This window comes from Phlebotomus papatasi, chromosome 1 (genome assembly GCF_024763615.1).
Source record: "Phlebotomus papatasi isolate M1 chromosome 1, Ppap_2.1, whole genome shotgun sequence".
Lineage (NCBI taxonomy): Eukaryota > Metazoa > Arthropoda > Insecta > Diptera > Psychodidae > Phlebotomus > Phlebotomus papatasi.
In genome coordinates, this window is record NC_077222.1 from 115,203 (window position 1) to 140,270 (window position 25,068).

Below are 25,068 nucleotides of genomic sequence, written 5' to 3' on the forward strand. Positions count from 1 at the left end.
ATGTAGAGTAGTGAGGAATATTCAGAATAGGAAAATACGTTCAGGAGTGCCCAGGGGAACTGCTTCTGACAACGACGGTTTGGATTGAGGATTGGGTGGGTGGAAAATTGAGACTATGGGGCATTCAGGGAGGACGCATGTCAAAGGTTACAGTGGCAAAAGCAACCAAAATACACCCACACATGTCTAAAATTCTATCTTTCTCACTTGTTACACTGCGAGAAAAGCGTCGCATGGGGAAAAGTGTCGGTGGTGGAAAAAGACGAATCAAGAGAGACAGCGCGAGAGACCTCTAAAGGAGGTCTTCTGCCACATGGATTTTGTAATATGGCAACGCCTATACTTGTTCGGTTCTAGGACTCTCCGAGAGAATAACCAACGTCTTGCACGCCACAAAATTCCCAACAATTCCATCTGGTGGCGCGCGTCTTTGAGTAACTGCCACCGATGAATTTATTGGCCAGGGACGTGGAAGAGACGCGGGATGTGCCTGGGGATTATACTTTGCCTTCATGTTTGTACAAGCTTATGTAGCGAAGAGCCATATAAAATTTTATGTGTACGCTCTATGTGGTGGAGAGATCGAGTGGTACAAATTTTGGACAGTTTTCTATCACAAGTCTTCGTTCTGATAGCATCTTTTTTTGCCCACGCTCGTCCGCGATGGACATTCTAACCGGGAAAGTTTCTCTGGTGAAAAGTTTTCCATCAAAAATTACGCATCACTTAGTTTCCGCAGGGGCCAAGATTCTGCCCCAAGGCCACAACGGCCCCTAAAAATATCTAGACGATGTTCATGACGTGCTGACTTGTGGATTTTGAAATTTTTAATAAGAGAAAAGTGAAGTGTTTTTCCACTGACAAAGTGCAATGGAGCTTTAAATTTTCACAAGCTAAATCATTCAAGTGTTAAGTGATATGTTCCATCAAGTAAATTATTTACCATTTTCTCACTCATCAGTAATGCCTCATTTTCCAACCACAGACTCTCTATCAATTTACACTCATGAAAATTTCACCGACTCTTCTCAATTACCCACCACTCTTTCACACTAAACTTTTCCTCCACACGCCTTCCACTCAGTGGAAACCCTCATTCTCAATTTATATAATATCTTATCTGGTGATATGGTTGTGCAGTGTATGATGTGATTGTGAAGTTTTTCCACGTGTCCCGCGGAAAAAGACTCAGTGATAATTGCAATTAACATGCTAGACATGAATAGGAGAGATAATTTATTCATTTTTCACGCCTGGATATTGTAAGTATCATGCTTCTAGATTTATATATCTTCTCAAGCCACTTTTATATCGTGTTTATTTCAAAATATTCATCGTCTGCATAGAAATTGTGTTCCTGGACAGTTCAAGTGCTTCTGATTTGCATAAATATACAATCACTGTTTTTTTTGGGAACATTTTTTCATGTAAAAGGGGATATAAAACTCATTAACATAATTCAAGACAGGATTATTTAAATAAAAGAACTCGAAAATTAAGAGACTTGTAAAAATATCCTGAAAATAGTATTCAAATTTAAGAAGATTTTAATATAAACAATTTTTAACCCCGTTTACAGAAAATATTAATTATAATAAAGAACAAAATACAAAGACTTTTTACAAGTAAAAAAGCTAAAAATTATATGAAATTACTGATAAACATTTATTATTCCTATATAAAAATTTACTGCAAGATTTACTTATGTTATGAAGAAAATAATAATTTTAGGTCATAAATGCGTGAAATATTTTTGAAAAGTCAACAAAAATAGGTATTGTTTTTATTTATAACACAAAATAAACTAAATTAAATTAATAGTAAATTTGTAAACTATTATTTACAACTTAGCTGCACTTAATATTTTAAAAAAATCTGTAAAATATTTTCGCGAATCTTAAAAATACGTACAGCTTAAAAAAAACTATGAAAATATTTTTATTTTAATAAAAATAATTTACTGATGTTCCCCCCAATTCTAATATAAAGAAAACTTAATGGTTTGAGTTCAATAAGTAGTGTTAAAATTGTAGGATTACTATTCAGAGTTAAAGGCTAATGATGCTTTATGTAATCCAATTATACCTCAAAATCTTCTGTAAAGGTTTAAAAGGTTCTCTCAACGAGTTTTAAAATTAAATAAATTTTAAAGGATTTTCATATTTTCAGTTCAACTTCGTTATTGTGAAGTTTGTTATATTTTAACTTAAAGACCTAAAGAAATTTGGCATCTTAAAGATCTTTATCCGCAGAACATGAATCAGCCTTTAAGGATCAATTTAATGATTTAACAATTAAACCATACGAAGTTAAGTAAATTATAAGCTGCATGTGTATTATTTCTTTATTTAAAAATTTGAATATTTTTTCCAAGAACATCTAAATAACCACCTAATTTTCATAAACTCCAATGATTTAATTAGTATCGTATCACTCTAAATTGTTTTATATCGGTTTTAATATGAGGCAACCATTAACGTTTGATTTACGTTAAAGTTAGTTCTTTTGATTGCATTAAAAATACACAAAATTCTCAGTAAGCATTACAAAATGCAAAAAAGAGTCGGATTATTATTATTAAAAGAGTTCTTTTGGCCCGAAAAGTTTCTTTCTCAAACAAACTTAATCTAGTTATTTGAACTAATTTTTATATAGTCTGATTTTGCTTTAACCATTTACGGAAATATAGTCCAATAAATCATGTTTCTTGCTATTGAACTTTCAGACAAAAAATATTTTCCTACTCGGATTTTATTCAAAATTCTTCCTTTCACTTCTTGTAAATGTTGAAGAAATTTCTCGAGAGACAGAATAACACTTTGAACGATATTGAAGCAATAAAACCCTTTTATCCCTTCCAAAAATCGACACAATTTTTTGCTACTTTGTAGGAGAAACCATGGTCCTTCACTTTATTTGAGCAGTAGCATAAAGAAAGGGTCAAATCGCAACAATTCCTTTCTTTCCGACGGTTTCTATTTTTCTCAATGAAAACGGCAATTGCTTTTTATGTTTGTTTCTTTTAACTCACTTAATTGTTCGCAGGTTTAGGCACAAGATAAAATGTTGGAAGAACTTAATCAATCAATCTAAATGCAATTATCACTAAGCTCTTTAGTTTTCCCGCAATTAATTTTCCCGTTTAGAGAAATTATTTGAGATAGTGGACTGATTTTGCAAGGTGATGCTTCTTACCCCGGCATTTGTCCGCTGTAGAGAAATTCAAGGCTGCCATTGTGAAAAAGGCGTGGCTGATATTTTTTCCATCTCGTTTACAAACCTAGCAACGCATTTATCAGCTATACGCGGAAACGAGACGGACTAGGAATGACTTGAGATTGTAATTTCGTCAGGAATTGGTGGGAATATCTTTGATCTGGGACTGTTTGGGATTGAAATTGGCCTCTTTCGGGTCATTTACCATCTGGAAACTATAGGATCCGGTTAATCGGACCGGTTTTGTATATGTCGGATAGGTTATGTTTAACCGGCAGGAGCCTAAACAAAAGTACTTCAATTTAATCCAAAAGATTAAGTTTTTTGGATAAAATTGTCTTTAGTGATTGAAATAATTAAGAATTCGTCGGGATGATTGAGGTAGTTTGTATAAGAACCCAAAGTGTTATATGATTGAGGTGCCATCTGTTATTCGTCCCTATGAGTTTTGCTACTGTTTTTCATTGAGTTAGTGCGCACCACAAACAAACATTTACCACTACAATCTCAGTCTCTCTCCCTATCTCTCACCAATACTGTTAAAGCGAAAAAAGTTCAGCCTCATGATAACTTCATTTGACATTTTATCAAAATATAGAATGAGAAAGGGAGAGTAAAGCTCACTCGTTTGCACTTGTTCGACCAACTAGCAAAAAGCAGCGTGGTTTGTGCAAGGACTTCTCACAAACACTCACTCATTTCTCTCAGTGCATCACACTCTTGAAAATGGAACCGCAAGTAAAAGTGCCTCAGTTCCAATAAGAAGAATTCGAATTTGAATCATATTTTACTCAAACGAAGAATATGATTACTGTATGGAAATTTAAACACTCTAAATGACATTCATAAAAATGTTTACTATCCATCGCGCCAACGATTATCAGACAAATTCGTTCAATTTATTAATGAATAGGCATAAGAAATGTCGTGGGAAATTGTGATGTATCGTAGATGACAAAATGTAGAAGAATTTTTGGATGAATTTTAATTGCACATATAATTATTTTGTAAGTCACACGTTCACACCAAAGATTAATTGCTGAAGAGAAATGGTGAAGCATGAGATTGAAGTCTCGTGAGGTTCCTCCAGCAAAGAGATCCCCTACTGTAAAAGTTTAATGGTGCAATTAAATAATTTTAATGGGCAATTACTTGTCAGGCTAAATTGATTAAATTATATTGGCAAATTCTATCGTGTTTGGTAGCTTTTGACATAAACTTTTCTTGTTTAGCACACTTTTTTCACTCCTTTGCAGTAGCTGAATAAGTCAGGTGTTGATCTGTTTGAGATAAAAGATAAAACCGAATTACAGAGCCAAAATTCACATTGCTTATGCAAATCTGCGTTTAAAATATTATCTGAAGTGACTCAGAATACATTCAATATTGCATTGAGCAATTTTATCTCTCTTACATAAGCATAAAAAACTGACAATTATCAAACACATTAACAAAATATTTTTTCTCATAATACTTAAAATTTATGTCATTTACTCAGACAAAACACCGTAAGTAGTCAATCAGAGCATTTAGGGAGGATTTTGTTAGAAAAAATGTTGATTTGAAAAAGAAAAACAAGTTTATTATTTATGATGTGTTTTTTTGCAGTTTTGTTATTAATATTGTTCTAATATTTTTTTCACATAATTTAGGCATATAATGTTATAACTATAAATAATAAGAATACTAAAAAAAAACAAAAATGTAGGAATTATTAAGCTTTCCCTAAAAGAATGCCTGTTTTTCCATATATATAGTATATTTTTTCACTTACTATTTTTGATATAATATTCATTCAAAATATCGCGTGATATTTTTATATTATTATTCTAGCTTAGTATATTTCAACATAATAAAATCTAACACTGATGTGGCTTATCTTGATTAATCAGAACGCTTTAAAAATTCCAAAAAAGATGTATTTATATTTCAATCTTTTATGTTGTTAAAGTAAGAGATTTTTAAAGTATTTTACTGTCTCCCAATTTAAATGAGTTGTCTATATGTAGATAAAATCTTTTATTTAATATATGTTGAACAGTTCAGTTTGGTGTGAGTTGAGTTAGTTAGAACATGTGTTAATATTTGATATATATAGCTACAAAGAATCAAATACAAATGGGACGTATAATTTGAACAAATTTTCCATAATGGAGATTTGCAGAAAAAATAGACTGTGGTTTTAAACTACCGCATCGGTGACAGCTTATTGTTACAAACTTCTGGAGATTAATTTTTGGATTATTTCTCAAATGTGGTTGTCTAGTCGTATATTTTTATTGCAAATCAAGCATTACATTAATGGCCACATTTTTATAGAACATTACTGCTTATTCTTATTAACATAAGACATTCAAATTTTCAAATAATTATTTAACAATTGAATTTCAAACCCTTTTCTCTAATAATATCCCTAAGAATAATTTTGATCTTCCTGGAAAAAGTATAATTTTCGAAAAACTGAACAAGGAAGGAAACGATGTCTAGAATTGAATAAAATCACTGTAATTTCCGTCAATAGTAAATAAATTTTCAGGAGACGACGTGATTTGTGAATAAAGTACGTCTTCGACGGGGTACATCAAGGGAAAACAAACACAATCTATTAATACCTGGCGTATTTCAATAAATAGTCGGATTGTTGCCTGGTTTAAATTTAAGATGATAGTACTTATGGGGTAACATGAGGATATTACGTGTCGCGGGCAATTCTATACAATAACAATTACGAGAGGAAATTTAGGTCTCTTACTAAATACAGTAAATTGATATAAGATGCAAAAATAGTATTTATTTGACATGTCCCAACGGCATATCTCAATTATTAATTTGTCAATTAATTCTAAAAGCCATCTTGGAATATGTATACGCAAACGACTGGTTTCCTATATGTGAGCTTGAGGTTTAATCATATCACTGGTCAATTTATGTATCGTAGAAGCTCGCAAGAAATTAAGTGGTTAAATGCTGAAGGAGATTCATTTGAATTTTTACGATACTAAAGAGATTTTTGAACGGCTTTGGCTAAGATATTCCTTATATTTTTAAGTCTTTTGAATATAGAAAAAGAATGGAGAAGAATACTACATGATTTAGAATTGCTAGATGTGACGTAATATTGCTCTAACTGTTCATCTTTAGTTTTATGGGATGGTTGACCAATTCCATAAAAATATGCCTGGAAGAAATATGCATGAAAAGGGGTCTTCCTTCTTCTGACCCATTTCTCTCTCTTGCCCTTGAACACTAATGTCCCATGGGACATTATTTGCGTTCTATGGGGAGGATTTTTTTCATCTCACCTCCATTTCTCTTCCTCATCTTCGTTTAGGCCTTCAAATTTATTTTGAAAAATCAGTCTCAAAATATACCTTGTACTGTTAGTATCTCTGAAGATATGTATTGTCTGTTAGAAAATATCTGTTTATTCTCAAACGAAACTAACTAAACTAACCGGAAGTATCAGGATAAGCGATTTGTGAAAAGATATTTGAAAAAGTTGTTTTATGGACTTTCTATCATTGCGTAATTTTGTTAAAAGTACTATATTTATGTTCAATAAACAGAGTTTTTCCCTCTCTACAAAAATTCGTCACCAGTTTCTTCATTCAATTGTGCTAATGTTTATACATTGGAATCATTTCAATTTGGGAATAAATATTTACTCGTATCTTCATCAACGTACTCCAACTCTTTTTCATAGGGGCTGGCCATTGAGTCAGAGTGCGAGGATTAACTCTGAGACTTTTCTATTAAAGAACGCAGGAAAAATGGTGTATATGTGTCAACAAGAGTGAATGAAATTTTCGGATGTGTACTCAGTTAATTTCATTTACTCTCTGCCTTTTTCGTAATTGGCTCTCTTGAGCTGGAAAATTGCACTTAAATAGGAAAAGCGGTCAACCATATAAATCAGAAAGTCGTAGTAAAGATCAAAATGCCAATGATTAAAATATTACAGAGTTAACTTGAAAAGTTTGTCATAAATTTTGGCTGATCCCCAAATTAATATTATAAATTCCCATGAATTATGGTGTGTTAGAAGAGAGTTTATTTCAAATAATGGTAGCGCACTTTCTCAAGTCAACCACTAAAAGTTGCCTAATCCTCAAAAGAAGGCGAAGACAAAAAAGAACTTAATTTGCCGCTTCAATGAATTTATGAAAATTTCATGGTTAGTTTGTGGCAAAGATTGTTACAATATAAAATGTAATTAAATTTTTAATGCTCTGCCTTATATACTACATTCAATCACCCAATTTTTTTCTCCTACAGCCATTAATAAAGCTCACAAGAAAATTCTCAGAGAATCAGCAAAAATAAATTCGTAGAGCTTTGCAATTTCTTCTCTCATAAGAAAATAGTTCAATCAATTGTTAAAGCTTTCAGTGAAATTGAAAAAGTCAATTTCAAAAATGGACACATTTCACCCCTCAAACTCCCATGAATTCATATCACATTGCAAAGTATTTTTTGGGTGGTTGTGCGAGGGTTTAAACAACATACTAAAAAAAGGAAAAAATGTAACGTGTTGAATGGCAATAAAAAACAATGAGATTATTATTTCTCTATTGTGGAGACACATCTTTGCACTTCAATTGCATTATTGCTGAGGAAATAAAATTATCAAACGATTCCATCCTCCATTCTTGCGTATTTTTCACTTTCTTGAGACTCTGTGACCTCAACATTCAACGCATTTTTCTATTTGAGAATAGAAAAGGGAAAAAGAATATAGAGAAGGGCTAGCAAGTAACAATTCGAGGAGTTACTTGATAGTGGTGAAAGTTGTGTAGCTTTTGGTTAAATGAATTTTACACACTAACTTAGTGGAATTTTTTAAGTGAAGTATTTCAAACTAACTAAGCTAAACTTGTGGTAGGTGTGTATTTTCTTTTCATTCATTTTCAACTGCTTGTAGGTAGGTGTGATTATTTCATTGTAACTTTTTTTGAAATTAAAAAAAAATAACCCATTCATTCAGTTAATGTATTTGAAATACTTGAGATAGGTTGTTTAGATTTTGAAATTATTTCCTTATAGATTATTAGGGTAAAGTGGTACAAGTTGGACAGTGGTACAAGTTGGACAATGGTACAATTCGGACAGAGCTTTTTGTCTTAATAAATTTAGCACTTCATTTTTATTTGCATATTTTTAATGCTTTAGTTTTATAAATTTGGTTCCTTGTGCTTAAAAACAAATTTTGTACTGTATTTATCGAGAAAAAAAACCATGTCCAACTTGTACCAGCGAATTGTCCAACTTGTAACACTAATTCCAAATTATATCACTTTACCCTAGATGATTTTGTTTTTGAAAAGTAAGAAATTTTACATATTTAGGGGGGTGCGGGGAGCCGCTCCCAAATACGCGTCTTAACGGCCACAGAATTTAAATTCTTTACATTAATTCACTACAAACTCTACTGATTTAGGTAGAGTAACTATCCAAAAAAAAAAGCAAATTAGCAACCAGAATTCCTCAGAAAAGAAGACGGGGGTCAATTTTAACAAATTCGAAGGGATGTCATATTTTCCGTCTGCCATGTTGAGCAAAAATTTGCATGATTTTCCGCGAAGCGAGAAGTGAACGACAAAATGTGTTTCCATTTCAGTGGAACTATTTTTCTCAAGTAATTAAAGGACTATAAGTTACTAAAAATTAATTCTCGACAACAATTCGAATATCAATTGCCCAGGAATAAATCATCTAAAATCACTCAATTTGCACATGATGTGTATAATACTATGGTAAGGAATGGGTTAATGCAAATCCTGATTGTGCAAACATGAATAATCTATCAGTTTAGAGTAGATAAGATTCTAAACAGAATACCTCGAATTACCTGCGAATTCGATTATATAATCAAGCGTATTTTAATCATTTCAATCGTAAATAGTTCGCGAAAATTTCAACATGGCCAAAATCGAAAAATTTAGTCGAAATTCAATATTTAAAGTGCAATAGGTATCTCAGAAGCCTATTGAGAAATTTTGAAGTGTTATTCATAATTGTTCGGTTCTACTGACTAATAAAGAAAAGTGATTTGAAAATTATCATAGCAACTTTCGAGATAGACTAAAGAAACAAGTTCACTATTAGTGTACTATTTTATTATTATTAAAAAGCTATTAAGTTAAAAAATATGATATCTTCTCCCAACCGAAAATATTATCGAATTAGAGCCGACAGGCTGGCTTGCCGACTAAATCCCAAAGTAGCGGTTGATCGTTTTCAGTCTCGTAATTGCGTGATTAATATCCGAATTGGTGTCGGGAATAGATTTTTAGTTACTTTAGTTTAGTCCTTCAATTACTTGATAAAACAGATCGACAGAGATAGGAATAATTTTATTGTTCGTCTCTCGTTTCGTGGAAAGTCATGCAAATTTTTTACTCAAAATGGCGTACGGAAAATACGACATCCCATCGTATTTGTTAAAAATAGCTTCTTAGCTCTTTTCTGATTGGAATTCTAGTTGCTAATTTGTTTCATTGTATAGTTCACTAAATCAATAGAGTTCGTATACAGCAGCTTCCGCACCAAGATAAAAAAAATTCTTTTCAAGAATATCATCCGTTAATCTATACGGAAGAATTCTAAAATATGAACATTCTATCACAAGTATTTCGAGTACACTGACTAAATGGGTTAAAAGTGCAACAATTTACAGAAACAGTGATTGCTTTTCCCTCTATTGCATCCACTGCCGTCTTAGCGTTGTCGACCGGCCTTTAAGGACTATCGGTGGAAATCCTCTTTCACAGGTTGTGTAAGCCGTTGCAGAAAATCTGCTTTTTAATGCTTAGATATTCCTTGCAAAATTACATACTTTAACAATTTTTCAAAGAGAATGTAAAACAGTTCACTGCTTCTCTGTTGGTTTCCGCGAATTATAGCATTGCGTGAGCATGATGGCTAGCTTAAATGAGCTGTATGCCAAACGGGCAAGAGCTTAAGTGTAGAAATCATTTTGTTTTTGTTTTTTATTTTATTGCATATTTAATGCAATACATACTATAAATTATATTATATTAATATTTCTTTTTTTTCTATTTGAAGTACTGAAAATATTATTGAGGAGCCCCCTTTAAAATCCTGGCATTCTTTTGGTGTGAGAAATCAGTGCGAGGTCAGTGGAGTGCGGGAGTGGAAGTAAACGAAAAGAAAAAAAAAAACGAGAACAGCTAAGAGATTGTGGGGATTTTATCGTGGGCACTTGGACTAAATTAACATGGCAAATCGATATTTCTAATACAATCTGTCTTCTTTATATGCAAATTTTATCCCGGCGGCAGCTTATCAGTCTCTTAAATCACAATTCGATTTTACGGCACTAAAGCATGAAACGCATTTTCTTCTTAATTGGAATAAGGCCAAATAGAGCATGACAGAACTGGCTGAAAAATATTTCTTGGAAAAGGAAGAAGTAGGATAAGTCATTATTTTGCCATGGGAAATATTTTTTCTTTGCCTGGGTATTCTTTTAGAGTTGGAAAAGTGTTCTACTATTTTCTGCGCAAGAAGTTGGAGGCTGGGAAAAAATACAGGGCAGGAATTATTTCGGAATTTAATGGAAGATGTGATGGAGGGTGTGCTATGTACGAGGGTTCCAGAAAATGGGGACAATTGAAAAACAAGTGCTATCGATTTTCCAGAAAAAGAGTGAAAATTAAAGTGTATCTTTGCGAATCCATGTTTTTCAGCGCTGGCCACGAACTAGGGCGTGGCACTTGAAAGTTTGTGTGTGAGTAGCACATACTACTATCGTATACTTCATACTAGGCGTCCCCACCTCAAAAAGTGGCTGCCATGCGACAGAAGGAGGTGATTTTTCTTCACATGGCATCCGCAATAGCATTTAAATCGATCTAAGCGGTTGACAATTAGTACGGTGTTTAGATAGCCTTACGATATGTGTGAAATGCAAGTTCACAAAAAAATAAATTTCTGGCTGTAATGGCAAAAAATCCTTACAAAATCTGTTATTTAAAGGAGTTTTATTGTCTCTACACACTAGAGAAATTCAGTTGAAGAGTTTTTCCTATACAAGCGTAGGGAATTTGCTTCAATATGGACATAAATTTCTCTACTGTGTAGAGGCCTTTAAAGCTGTGCTAATGAAATCTTTCATAAAAATCAGTAAAATATGTGTATTAAACCACTCTCAAAATATGAAATTAAACTAAATATTTATTCTTGCAATTTTTTTTTAAATTTATTTAAAGTATTCAGAGAAATTTTACAAGATATATTCACTTTTGTAGTTTTGAAAATTTTATATACAATCAATATTCACTAATATTATTTTCCGACAGAGGGAATGATTTTAAAAAGATTTCATGAAATCTTCTACACTCTAATTCAGCATTATGTTCCATCTTTCGAAAGAGTACTATCAATGCGATGAGGCGAAAAGAAGGGTTAAAAGAGATCCGGCAGCAAAAAGAGATGAGTCGGAAGAATGTAACCTCCACATGAATATTTCCTGAGCCTCGAGAGACACTTGAGAATGATTTCGTGAGGCGAAAGAAGAATCAATTTCCTTTGGATGTCCTATTTTTTCCTTCACTGAGAAAACGGCACAATTTCCCTCCCAGTGGGAAGCTTTATGGGGAGGATGGCATGTCATCACGGAGGGTGCAGCATCCCTTTTTATGACTTTATATCCTGAGCCCAAGTCTCAGTGTATTTTCTTAAAATGATGAGAAAATTTTGTTATCTTGCAAATTTGATACGGGAGTTGTAAGAAAAGGACGATGACTAGAGCTTGTCTGGATTAAACAATCAGGATTTTTCGTTTCACATTCTAAGTTGCTGATAAAGCGTATTGAAAGCTTCTGCTCTTCAATTTGATCTAAATTTAATGAAATCATTACTTCTAAGATTTGAATCGAGTACTCAAAGCCCTTGGTGCCAATCTTTTAGTATAATCTCCTAAAAGATTTTCCCACATCCATGGCAAATAGTTCTAGATATAGCTTTCGACATGATTGAGACGGGAGAAAATAAGAAATCTATTTACTTTCGATTTTCTCTCTCACAGTTTTCCCATTTCTGACTGCTGTAAAATTCAATCAAGTTAGTGTTAGGGCCAATCTCTGGGTCAATGACATATCTTATAGTTTCATGATTGTCGTCTATTTCTCCCATTACCAAACAGCTGGAATTTCCATTTTCATTTCACTTAAAATGAAATTCAATCATTCTTTATTTCTCATTTCATAATCAATCCTATCAAATTTGAGAAAGCTAAAAAAAAGTAGCTTTCCGTTCCTCTGGCAGCCAAAACATATTTCCTCATCCGAACAATATTCAATGTTATTGCTAGTAAAGTTGTCTCACATTTTCCCAGCACTTTTTCAAACCTTCCATCCACCTCCATGGTAGCTGATGTTTAATAATTTGTTGTGGGTAGAAAAATTGCAAGCAATTTTGCCTTTACAGTATCTTTTCATTTTCATAAACACACATAACTCCACTGTATTACTACTAAATGACATGGGGGTGGTACTTTGTACCCTCCAACCAAAATTTCAACATAGAACGCGAAACGTGGCATTTTTTCATGTCTCACTTATGTACACATTGAATTATGGAGATATTCGTTATACGCAGCCAACGCATTGCAAAGTATGACGCACATGACGCAAAATAGAAAAATTCAGTGAAAAAATTGCAACGGAGTTCAGACTTCTTTTTATGTATCTTTATTACAAAATTTGAGATGAATTTAAAAAATGTTCTTTTTTTTGGTTCGCTTCCTAAACTTAGTTTGAAAACTTTAAAATTTTATGTAAATAACGTGAATTCGGTTAAGGACCTAATACTAAAGTTCCTAACTCATTTTTTTATATTAGAAATTATAATGTTCAAAGCATAAAAACTTTTGTTTTGTAAATATGCGATTGAGATATGACTGAGACTGAGTGAAATCTAATTCTATAAATTTTACTCACATTAATTGGCAATTTTGGAAATATGTTTACAAAATAATCGTTTTGTATGTATAATCACTTATTTTTTGTTTTAAAATTTTATAATTTTTGATATTAAAAGGTTTCGAAGAGCTCATTTGCAATAAAATGCACTTTAAGATAAGAATATACATTGTGATTTCGATATAAAGTCAAATAATTATTTTCAGCCTTGTTGACTCTGAAAAAAAAGTTTAATAAATATTGTTTTCTATAATTGTAAGGATATTCTAGTCTTTTCAAATTCTTCTCAGTAAAAACCCCTTGAATTGTCTTAAAGCATTTTTTAGTATTGTATTATTTGTCTTCAGGGTATTTTGTAGACAATATGGCTTCTAAAGGCTTTATATATAACGAAAAAAAATTTTGTTTATGAAAAAGGGGTGGCAAAGCGTCTCATGCTTTGCGAAATGCTCGAACTCGTGACTTTGATGCCATACTTAAAAAGTACCTTCGTATCATTTACCGTTTATCGATTCACAGTCGATTTAAACCCATTTAAACCACTAGATAAATTACTCAAAAGATCGCTGCTCTAATTTTTTTTATTAATTTTATTAATTTCACTGCTCTATTAATTTTTTACTGCCCCTTTTGAATTTTTTACTACTCGTTTGTTTTTTTTCTAATAACATTGAAATATTTTGTAAAATTGTTCGTAAATGTTTGTGAATTTCTATCTGGGGATTTATGAAATGCTCGTAAATCGTACAATCGACAAACAAGTTCCTAAAAGTTTGTACTTTTTCACAAACATTGTTCGTAATATGATCACATGACATGCATTTTTTTGACAAACATTTGTTCGTAGATTTTTCTCTGGTAAAAATGTACGAATAAATGAAAAATTTTAACGAAATTTTTTTCGTATTTACGAACAAAAGTTTGTAAAAGTACAAAAAATGCTCGTCAAATGATAATTTTACGAACAATTCTTGTAAAAAAAAGCACAAACTTTTACGAACTTGTTCGTGAGTTATACAATTTACGAGCATTTCGTAAGTCCCCAATAGGAATTCTAATAGGAATAGGATAAAAATTACTTATCGGTTCTTTACCGGTTTAAAACCGATTTAATTTTATTGGAAATTCCAAGATCTTTTCAACGAACCCAAATATGATATCAGTCGGTTAGAAATACGCTCTCTTCTAGAGCCTTTTTAACATTTCACCTTGAATACCCGTTATAAGAAATGATTCAACGGAATTTTCGTATAAGGAAAAAATGTCTGCCTGGATAATCTCTAAAACAGAGGTGTGCAAGAAACCGTTGAAACCGAATTAACGTCAAATGGAACATGTACGTCAATGGTCAAAACGCTACTATAACAAAATTATTTTGACGTTAATTCGGTTTTAACGGTTTCTTGCACACCTCTGCTCTAAAACATCCAAAAATGAAAAAATCGCATTAGAGTAATCTCATTAAAGAAAATCATGGTTTTGGAGGGAAAGGGGAGGAATGGCGGAAAAATGAGGGTCATGTTTATGGTCCCAGGATCGACTTATGAGGGGGTCCTCTGAAAGTCCTAAAGTTTCTGTCTCTTACCATATGGCATCCAGAGCTAACGACAGCCGAACGAACAGACGGACAAACAGCGTGACGCCATTTCTCAGAAATCGTCTGGAACATGAAGATTTGTCGAGAAAAGTGGTCTACGCTGGTTTAAGGTGGAAATTTTGGTTGGTGTTAAAGTCAAATACACACTGCTTTCTCTATGGAGTTCGAGCAGTAAAAAGATAGTCTTAAGATCCGAATTTTATCATGAAATCGCTATATTACTACAAATATATTTTTTTATGTTGATAATACTATATTGGTACACAAGAAGAATCATTTTAAAGTCAAAATGATGGTAATACAAACAAGCAATAGACGATTCTGGTGCAAAATTAGTTAGCAAATGATATTTTCATTACGTATAATTCTCAAAAAATGTTAGCATCAGGTTTATAAATATTTCAAAGAATAGGAAGGGAGATGTTTTTATTTCTATAAAATTGTGGTTTCGTTCCACAATATTCCTAGTAAGGCAAACTATAACATCCCAATATCTAATAGTACGTGATTAATTTTGCCCCAATCCCCCTACTCTTTTAGTTTAATAATAAGTTGATTCTATCAGACTTCACGTAAGTTCAGAGTCAATTACTCTTGGAAGTTACAAACCTCTAGAAAATACCAAAGAGAACATGCAAGTGTAATCCGATTTGCACAATACGCTTCAGTGGAAGCGAATTTGAGCAAAGCATTTGCATTTCAAGATGATTTTGAGCATGCAATGGCGACGATTGACTTGACTTGCTGTGCAAATGACTTTTCAGAGCAATTTCCTCAATCAATTCCCTGGTCTTCGTGGCGCGACACTTGCTGCAAAAATGGCTGGACGACCAATCAGGAGGACGATTTTGGCAGCTGGTGGAATTTGATGTCCAAAAGAGATGTCACAAATGAGTGCAAAGAGAAGGATAAATAACCAAATACGATATTACAAATGCAAATGAGAAAATGATAGAGTCAAGTGCATCTGAGGGTGAATATATTCCAAGGCATTAAAATAAGGAAGGATACTTAAAAAATATTTTTCAAGTATATAAATTATTTAATATTTTTCCACAACATTTCAACACGCGTGGCCAACGGCGGTTTTTTTTATATAGAGAGATGAAGAAAAATGTTGTTGGAATGGTTGAATTATTCAAAACAATTTGCAAATTAAATTACTTATTCATCTGAGAGAATCTTGGATGTTGACTATAGCTGAAGGAGATTTTCTGTGGCGGGAGGAAGCGGAAAATTATCCGCCTATAGGGATGTAAAAGCCAATGAAACGTAAGAAATGTTATGACAGACCATACAGACACTGCGACCAAGAAGGGAAAAAATTCTCAGCACAGTTGGGTGGAAAACGCGAGGCTTAGTCTTTCTTATATAAATTTTTTATATGCAGACAAAAGAGTATAACATCATGTAGTACAAAAAGCTCCCCTTAGAGAGCACCCACAACCTCCTTCCTTTTTCTGAAATCTCAGTTAATTTAGGAAAAAATGCTCATGTCTTTACACGCATCACTAAGTTCGTTTATAAAACTTTTATGGCTTCTGCCTTGGGCGTCCCAGAACCATACACCATCCAGCCCACGAGATGATTTATCCCACCAAGTACCCCCTGTCCGGCTCATTGATCCCCAAACATCCTAAAATCCCTGCCACATATGCCGCGAAAGAGCTCCTGGACACCAATAAGTGTCTTGTGGGCGTATTTTCGCACTCTCAGTCATTTTTATTGTATCCAAGCATGGATTAGAGTGTGACATCTGCCTCCAATTTCTGAGGCAATTGAGCCAGATAATTTGTGTGCAATTATTGATAAAAATGTGCGAGGCTGGCGTGACATAAAATGGAAATGAAAATAATTTTCTAAAATAGCATCAGAGTTAATTTTTTAAGATATGATTTTGTGATTTTGCGATTCGTGACGATTATCGAAAAAGTGATTTGTTAGACTAATTCAGTAGCAAAAATTAATGTAAAAATATTTTCAGGGTTAAAGGGGATCTAGAATACCCGTAATACTTCTGGAAACTGTCAAGAATAGTGTGAAATATCACTGAAACCTCTGAGTTCATTTTATTGCAAAATCTATTATTTGCAGAAAAATATAGAATTACTAAAAAAAATTGTTAAACACCTGACAATTCTTTCTGAAAATCAATTAACTTTATAAAATTCAACTATATTTTCACCACACCTGTGGAAAATTCTTGCCGTTTGAGTGTTAGAAACAAATTGTTTCAAATAAATATAATTTGCTTTTAGTGATAAAGGTAAACTATGTACATTTTATATATAAACAACTTTAATCTCATTAACTTTATTGAAAATGCAGCGTCATCCAGTGGATGGTTTCCCATAACTTTAATCTTATATCTATTGACCTCACAACTCTCCCACATAGCAGAAATTTCTCAAATGCTAAAACCGCATTTGAAGAAAACCATTAAATATTGAAAATATTCCAATAGATTCTCGCAATGTTTCAGACAGTGACAAAGAGATTTTAGTGCAAAAATATCATCGTATCGTGTAAATGTCCAATTGATATCGATTGTAAATTAATTCATATGAGAGTGTGGTCTGAGTAATTGACAAGGTTTCTTCCATGTCATGCAATTATGATGGCAAGATCGTCTCAAGTATTATTGTCAATTGGCTTTTGTGGATAATTTTATGCAATGCCAATGTTATTTTTCTTGAATAGCACGCACCATATGCTGGCAGGTTGGCAAGAAATTCTGCTATGGGAGGAAGAGGAATAAATATTGCATTTCAACCAAACCAATAGGTCGAGCGCCTGGCGAGGTTGAATAAATTCATGCGAGATCTTCTCGTCTGATAAGTGCTAAATTATTTAAATTTTCATATTGCCCAAAGAAGTTATGGCGAGTTGTGGAGCTTCAATTGTGGTTTCGGATGTATTTGATGGGGTATTTGGGGGTTTGGGGAAGGTGGTTTCATGGCAATTTCATCAAGAGATCACGATGGTATTTCATAAAACGGCGCATACACATACCAACTGAGACGAAGGTATGTAATAGAGAACTTTCTCGTCTCTTGCCTTTTTCTTCTTTGGCAAAAGTTTCCTTTCGAAATGGGAAAAGTCAACCCCACCGCCCTTCGACATCATCATGAAAAGACAGGGAGAAAACCTTTGCCACACCAAACCCTTATTCAAAATCCGGTGTAGTGGGAGAGATAATCTTAGAATGTAGCCAAAGTCGTCTATTCTAAGAGTATTTGTTAAGCTTTTAGGGCGCTGAATCTCTATCAGACTGTGAAAGTATCCTTTGAAGAGTTGCACAAGCTGTGTGGGTGGAAAATTCTTAGAGGTTGGATGATGAAGGAGACTTTATGTATGGATGGTTGCTCCATTTTGGTGAAAATGTTTCAAAAAGTTTCTCGGAGAAGACGACGATGCGGTCAGAATGCTAAATATCTATTTGTGTGTCGGATGATATTCCCTCAAGAAAACTACCAGCCCATTCTAACATCAGAACAAAACTTGAGGCTGTCTTTTGAAACCATGAGAATGCTCTGAGTGGAAGATGAATCTCGCGTCTTAACTTTTGCACCATTCACTTTATTTGTGTATCTCTTGGATCTGGCATTGCTCTTTTAGCTTTTGCATCAAAATGTTAGTGATAATGTTAGTTAAGCTCATAGAATCTGTGATTCTTTAACTAGAAATTCGGTTTAACACTAAACCTACCGACCGTTTTTGGTCGTTTTTCGGTCAAATTACAAACCGCGGTAGGGTAGGATCTCAACAAATTTGTCTTGGAAAAGAGCAAAAAATTAATACATATATAAACACTGAAAAATATTTTACATGCTTATTTTAAGTAATTTATAAATTTTGATAGTGACTTCGTATCGTTTAAAAATGTGTTAATTTTAAACCGGTCCATTTGACCGGGTCTTGGTAGGTTTAGTGTTAAGAATCAATATGAATGAATTTGCAAACTTATGTTAAAAATTATGAATTGAATTTTCGAGTTTGGATACTTTTGCACTATGATGAAACAAAAATCATAAAAGGGAAAATAAGTTTTCATCGTGTTTAGCTATTCAATGTATCTTTTTTAAGTTCAGTTTTCAGAAACCCCAGCAATGTACTCAGTACCTTAATGGTGCACCATTGAAACTGGTAGAGTTTAAGAATTCTCTAATAAAATGTTATTTTAGAAGTGACCGAATAATGGACGCTAGCGATCTCGTTGACAGTATTAAATTGTCCAAGACATTTTCCCAAGACATTTTAGAGTTTCTCCAAAACTTTGACTTGATTAAATATTTGGTTTATAATTGTCCAAAAATTATTTTGACTAACCTGAACGATACCACTCTTGCAATTCTCCTCGTTTTTCCTGGGAAAATCTATCCAAAGCTTAAGATATTTCGCTTAACAGTTTGAACGTCCGGTAGTCCGGGAGTCCACGCGTCCGGGAGTCCAGGCGTCCGGATGTGTTGCTTTCCGCTTCCCGGAAAATAAACTCACTCCCAGTGAACTTCACAGTCAGTATTATTATTTACTTCAATTAATTATGAAGGATGTCTACTAAAATTTGTGTCCGAATCCAAAGCGATTTGTTCCTTAAAAAAATTTGTTAAGTGGCGTGCTTTCAGAAAAACGTTTACTTTAAATCTTTGTGATAAACAAAAATTTATCACAAATTCTAGAAAAGCACAAAAAAGATATTCACAATAAAATATTAGCCTCAATAATTTGCACTGAATATATTAAAAGATAATTATATTAAATATATTTTTTCGATAATAGACAACGCTAAGCCAAAATTTTTAATTGATTATTTTATCCTTTTACATGCAGGAATATTAGTCACATTTCTATGAAGTCACAAAGAATATACGATTATGTAACTATTACAGCTAAATTGTTCGCACTATTGTTATTTTATTATACGAAACGAAAAAAAGAACAAAAACAATTAACTCCTTCGTCTCCTTTGGGACTCTGGGTACCCATGGAAAAATTTTTTTTTGGACTATTTGGAATCGATAAAAATCCGATTCTTGTGGATGGTTACAAACTATAAGGATGTCCAAATCTACGATATTTTTTGCAGGATCCCAATTAACTCCTGAGCTAAGATATTTTTGGTCAAAAATCGTGAATTTTCGATTTTCTGCTTCCTTCCTGATATTGTGACTTTTTTGATATTTCTAGACCAAAATAAGGAAAAACTTCTCGGGGCCAATAAGTATGACAATTTATTACAGATTGCATAAATTCGAAAAATATTTTTTTCTTGCAATGAAATTATCAATTTCCTTTAGTGTAATACCGAAGTGTTGTGATGAATTTCCAGAAATAAATGCACATTTTCTTGAAAAAGACAAGAAAATTCAACTGGTTTGAGTCTGCTGAAGACTCAGTAAAAAAATTCAAGTAACCTCTAACAATGCTGATAAAATCATGTTTATTTTGCAAAAAAAAAAATTAAGAATTTCAAATGAGATATCAAAGTAATGCAATGAATGCTATATTTTTAGTAAAAATTTGCATTAAAAACTCGTTTCAAAGCAATTCAAGATCTGGGAATAGTTTTTTCTTCCATAATACTAGCGGCGCTACCGATTTCACACCTAAAGTTTGAAGGTCCAGATCAGTGACCCAATTGTACTTGTTAACGTAAAATTAGTTATATACTTCAGTTATTTTCCAAATTTCAAAAGAGAAAATGACGATGTTTTACAAGTTAATATTGCACATTATCTATATAGTACTATAAAGACTATAAATAATAGAAATATTTTCCTTCACATCTTTGACTCTTTTAATAATCAAATAATCGCAATCGCCCGACAATTGTACGCAGCCGCGCTGGCCGTGATTCTTAATTCTTTCGCGTCACACTTTTATTTAGCAAGTGAATTCATGTAAATTTGAGTTTTTCCTATGATCAAATATAATAGTTCTGAGAAGAAAAAAAAATTCCATTGCGTGAAAACTCGGAAAAACTCCGGGTCATATATGACCCTATTGTCGGCAAGGGAAGTATACATACCATTTTCAAAATCTATACCTCGGGCTTTCTAAGAGTTTTTTTGCTTAAAGTTATTAATTTGGCCAAAACCATGGCAAACTGGATTGTTTTGATGAACACTGTACTCCTGGTGTTCAAGGAATTTTCCTGGTAATCCCTTGAACAGTCTCTGTCACACTATTTTGAATGATATTTGGCAATTTGGCAAAAATAAACTTATCTACTTATTTATTCACTCATAATACGATTGCACAATATGGGACGCTGCAGAATACTCTAAAATATTGCAAAATATGTTATAATTCATCAGATATAAGATGAAATGTCCAGGAACAAGATATTTTCCTTCTGGATTTCATAAAGAAAAACAATGTCCCAACTGTCCCTTCTACATTGTTGGCACGAAAACACTTTCATAAACTTTTCACCTGCCGACAATAGGGTCATACATGACCCGGAAAATTCTACGTGCTTTTCTGGAAAATTTAGAGTAGTTTATTATATCATAATATTCAATAAACAAACTTTGGATATTCTATTTTGTGTTTCTAAAGAACTTTTTGCTGAAAAAAAAAAAATGAATATAAAAAATTTTGAAAAAGAAAAGCCATTTCACAAAGCTCGAAATTAGTGATTTTTGATCTCAAATATTTTCTTTTTCTGAATATCTGGAGTCTTGAAAAAATTAGCTAAGAATCTTACATCCTTCTATTATGATGTCGTGCACAAACAGATAGATTTCAATTAATGTAAATAGTAAAAAAAAAATTGTTTCCCCGGGTCATATATGACCCTAATGACGTGAAAGAGTTAAGTGGTTAGGTGTTACCGTTCAAAAAATTAATTTACAATGAAAATTTTCATGTTTTAAATATAAGCTATACAGAAGTCAGCGAATTTTTAACATTCATGTACCAAATTATGCTTTTGGTAATGTTAAGCCGGAGCGGATGATGTTAAGTATTATAGTGAAACACAGATTCTGTGATTCTGAAGATTATCAGTTTAAAATCTCTATGTATATTCATGAACTATTTTTGCTGTTGTGGAAAATTCCTCTTCTTTTGCCAGAATGAGAAGAAAAACACACGAGTGAAATCCATTTTCGTCACATAAATTATGTAAAACGAGTTGTGTCATTTCAGGGAGAAGAAAAGCGTTGTCTCTTCTGTATGAAATTTCCCTCACAAGCAGGACTTCTTCTCTCACTATCTCTGGGTTGGATAACAGAGGGATTGAGAGGGCGAGAGACAACATTTCAACTTCCATCAACTCGGCAAATAGACTAACATTCTTCTCCCCAAAAGCAACATTTTTTCTCTGCCTCTTACTTTCCCAACCCAACAATTTCCCCAGAAAAACATATACACCATGTTGATGAAAGCCATGAAATTTTCCACGTGGTAGAATCTGCATTGGGTGGATTTCTGGGTTGGAAAAAGGGTTCGACTTTGCTTATAACGCCCTTTCACGATACATTTCTGTGTGTCAAAAAGAGCCAAATAAGGGAAATTTTCGCAAGAGAGCTAATGAATATTTGCTTGTACTCAGATAAATGCTGTCATTTTGATTCGTTCTTCAAAAGCTTGATTTAAGTATGACGAATTTGAACAGAATATAATTTATATAAAAGTGTAAAATATTCAATTCAATTTATTTTCCTACTTATGATTTGGTTGCGGCTGCTGATCGGCATCACTATTGATCTCATCAGGTAAACAGCAGAAAAATATAATTATCTTTTATTAATCATCTTTCGCAAAATACTTTACAAAAGACTATGTTTTTATTATTTTTCACTATAAGAAATATTTTTTAATATTTCCGTGGTTTTTCCTTTATTCAGTCAGATTTTAAATTATAACTTTATGTAGGGAAAGTGTTCATAATTTGTAATTTTGAACACTTTGAGGGTAAAGTTGCACACTAAAAATAAATTTAATAAAATTATTGAATTTTCTTCGAATATTTAATGAATAGTGTTAAATAGTTATTTTCAGCTAAATATTTATTATTTTAGAAAATTTGAACACTATTTATTAAAAATATGATCAATTTATGTATTTCTTTCATTCTTAGTTATGCTAAAGCACCAATAAATTTTCTGAGATATTTTTAAATGATATTATTACATATTTAATAAATATTCTATTAGTTAAGTTTAACAGTGATTTGTTCATTAGACTGAAACGAAATTTACCATATGAATTACGTCTCCCGTGTACTACAGATAATTTTGTCAAAGATTCATCACTAAATTTATATATATGTATATATATATATTATTTTAAACAGTTGTTTTGCTTTTCAAAATTCTAATCTTATAATTTTCTTGGCGATTAGATTTTATAATGCCTAAAGAAATAAAGAAGAATCACCTCAACGAACAAAATGTAGTTAAAAGAGTCTTAGAAAAGTACCGGAAGGGCATGAGGATATGGGAATCTGCACGTATCTGAAGTGTCGAAGTCAAGTCTCTTTAATGGATTTCTTGAAAAGTTTTCGGGATTCTTAGGACATCTTACGGTTTTTTTCATAAATAGAAGTAGGACTTGGTATGAACAATCCTTGAAGTAAAGGAATATGGGCAATCTGTTACGAAAATAAAAAAAAACTGGTTAAATTATAAGTAGAATGTCCAAAATTGTAAACGAAATGTGCAAAATTGCAGTCAAGTTCATGTCTACAAAGACTTACAGTTTTAGGGTAAAGTGATACAAGTTGGATAAACTCGCGCGTACAAATGGAATTTTTTCTTGATTTCAGTACTAAATTTTTATTTGTATATTTTTTATGCTATAGTTTTATTGTTTGGTTCCTTGTGCTGCAAATAAAGTGAAAATCCACTGTTATGAATAAATTTTAACATATATAATTCTCACCTCAATTTACAGTGTAACTTGAATTGTGACTTTCCGAACTAGAACTGTATTTATCAAAAAAAATATCTGTCCAACTTGTATCACCTTATCCTAGAGATTATCTAGGCGGACATTCCGACCTTTTACGAAAATCCCGCTGAATCATTTCTAATAACAGATTTTCAGGGTTAAATGTTAAAAAGGCTCTAGAAAACGTACATATTTCTCATCGGAATGGTATCCTGTTTCGGCTCGTTTGAAAGGTCTTGGAATTTCCGATAAAACTGAACCGGTTTTAACAGGTTCTCAACTGGAAATGACCTTCCTCATAACCGATAACTGATTTGGAAGTGTTTTTTTGGGTAGTGTTTTGAATGATTTATAAATCGGTTCAAATCGATTGTGAATCAGTAATGGACCGGCCATAAATCGATAAGTATTTTTTTCCGGATATCAATTCTATTACTCTTCAAACTATTTTGTGGGATCCTTCGGGTGATTTATGAATCGGTTTAAATAGGTTGAGAACCGGTAAACGGTAAAAGATGCAAAAGTGCTTTTGAGGTATAGCACCTAAGTCACGAATTTGAGCAGTTCACAAACGCAATTCGACGCTTTGCTTCCCCATTTTAACCAAGTATTATCTTAAAGTGTCATAGTAAGACAATGTAATTACAGAGTAATGTTGTATATTTTCTGAACGAATTGGGATAGAAAAAAAGAGACACTTTTTCAGAGTGTATTCATATAGTACAGTAACATTGTTTTAGCAAATTCACCATCATGTTTGTCGACAAGTTGGAAAATTGAATTTTTTATCGACTTACTCAATAATAATTCAAGAAAATAGAACAAACATAAAAATTTGCGATTTGTTTTCCTCGCTCTCATCGTCTCCGAATAAAGTTGCTTATGTAGAAAGATGAGTGTCTGGCTGCCAGTATGTCTGTGATTTTTTTTGGGAAGCGAGTTGTTGACACTAAGAAATTTATCTCTTAGCTGGAAATTTCGATGATGAACGGATAAACATTTAATCCCATTTATCCAGTGTCTTGAACAAATGCAATGGTGTGGATTTCATGATGATGATGATGATAATGGAGGCAATCACTCTATTTGGCGGTGGGTGGTTTTTTCTGGTTATCCTTCCCTGGACTATAACTTGATTTTCTCCCTCCTGAAGGCGAATTCCATTCCTCAGACCTCTGAAGATTTCGCCACTCGTTTTATGAGGGTAATTTGTTCCTCTTTGCTCCAAAAATCGCCTCATTTGGTGCGCTGGAAAATTTTCTTCTCAAGTCATATCTTTTCTGTGCTTTGGAAATTGTCTTAAGAGTAAGGAGTTTTGTAATATTAATAAAGTTTTTCGCAAATGAAACACAAAGAGTTGTATAATTTGTGATGAATGAACTTTTGTACTCTGGAGAAGATATATTGCTCTTC

At 32.8% G+C, this 25,068-nt stretch overlaps 1 protein-coding gene across 1 annotated transcript in view; it reads left to right on the forward strand.

Moving 5' to 3' along the window:
- Positions 1–1,132: 1,132 nt before the first annotated feature.
- LOC129799803 (homeobox protein abdominal-A-like) overlaps positions 1,133–25,068 on the forward strand; it is a 167,212-nt gene continuing 143,276 nt past the window's right edge. Inside the window, exon 1 of the mRNA XM_055844025.1 lies at positions 1,133–1,262. The gene's annotated coding sequence lies outside the window, so the exon portion shown is untranslated. The remainder of the gene's footprint in view (positions 1,263–25,068) is intronic.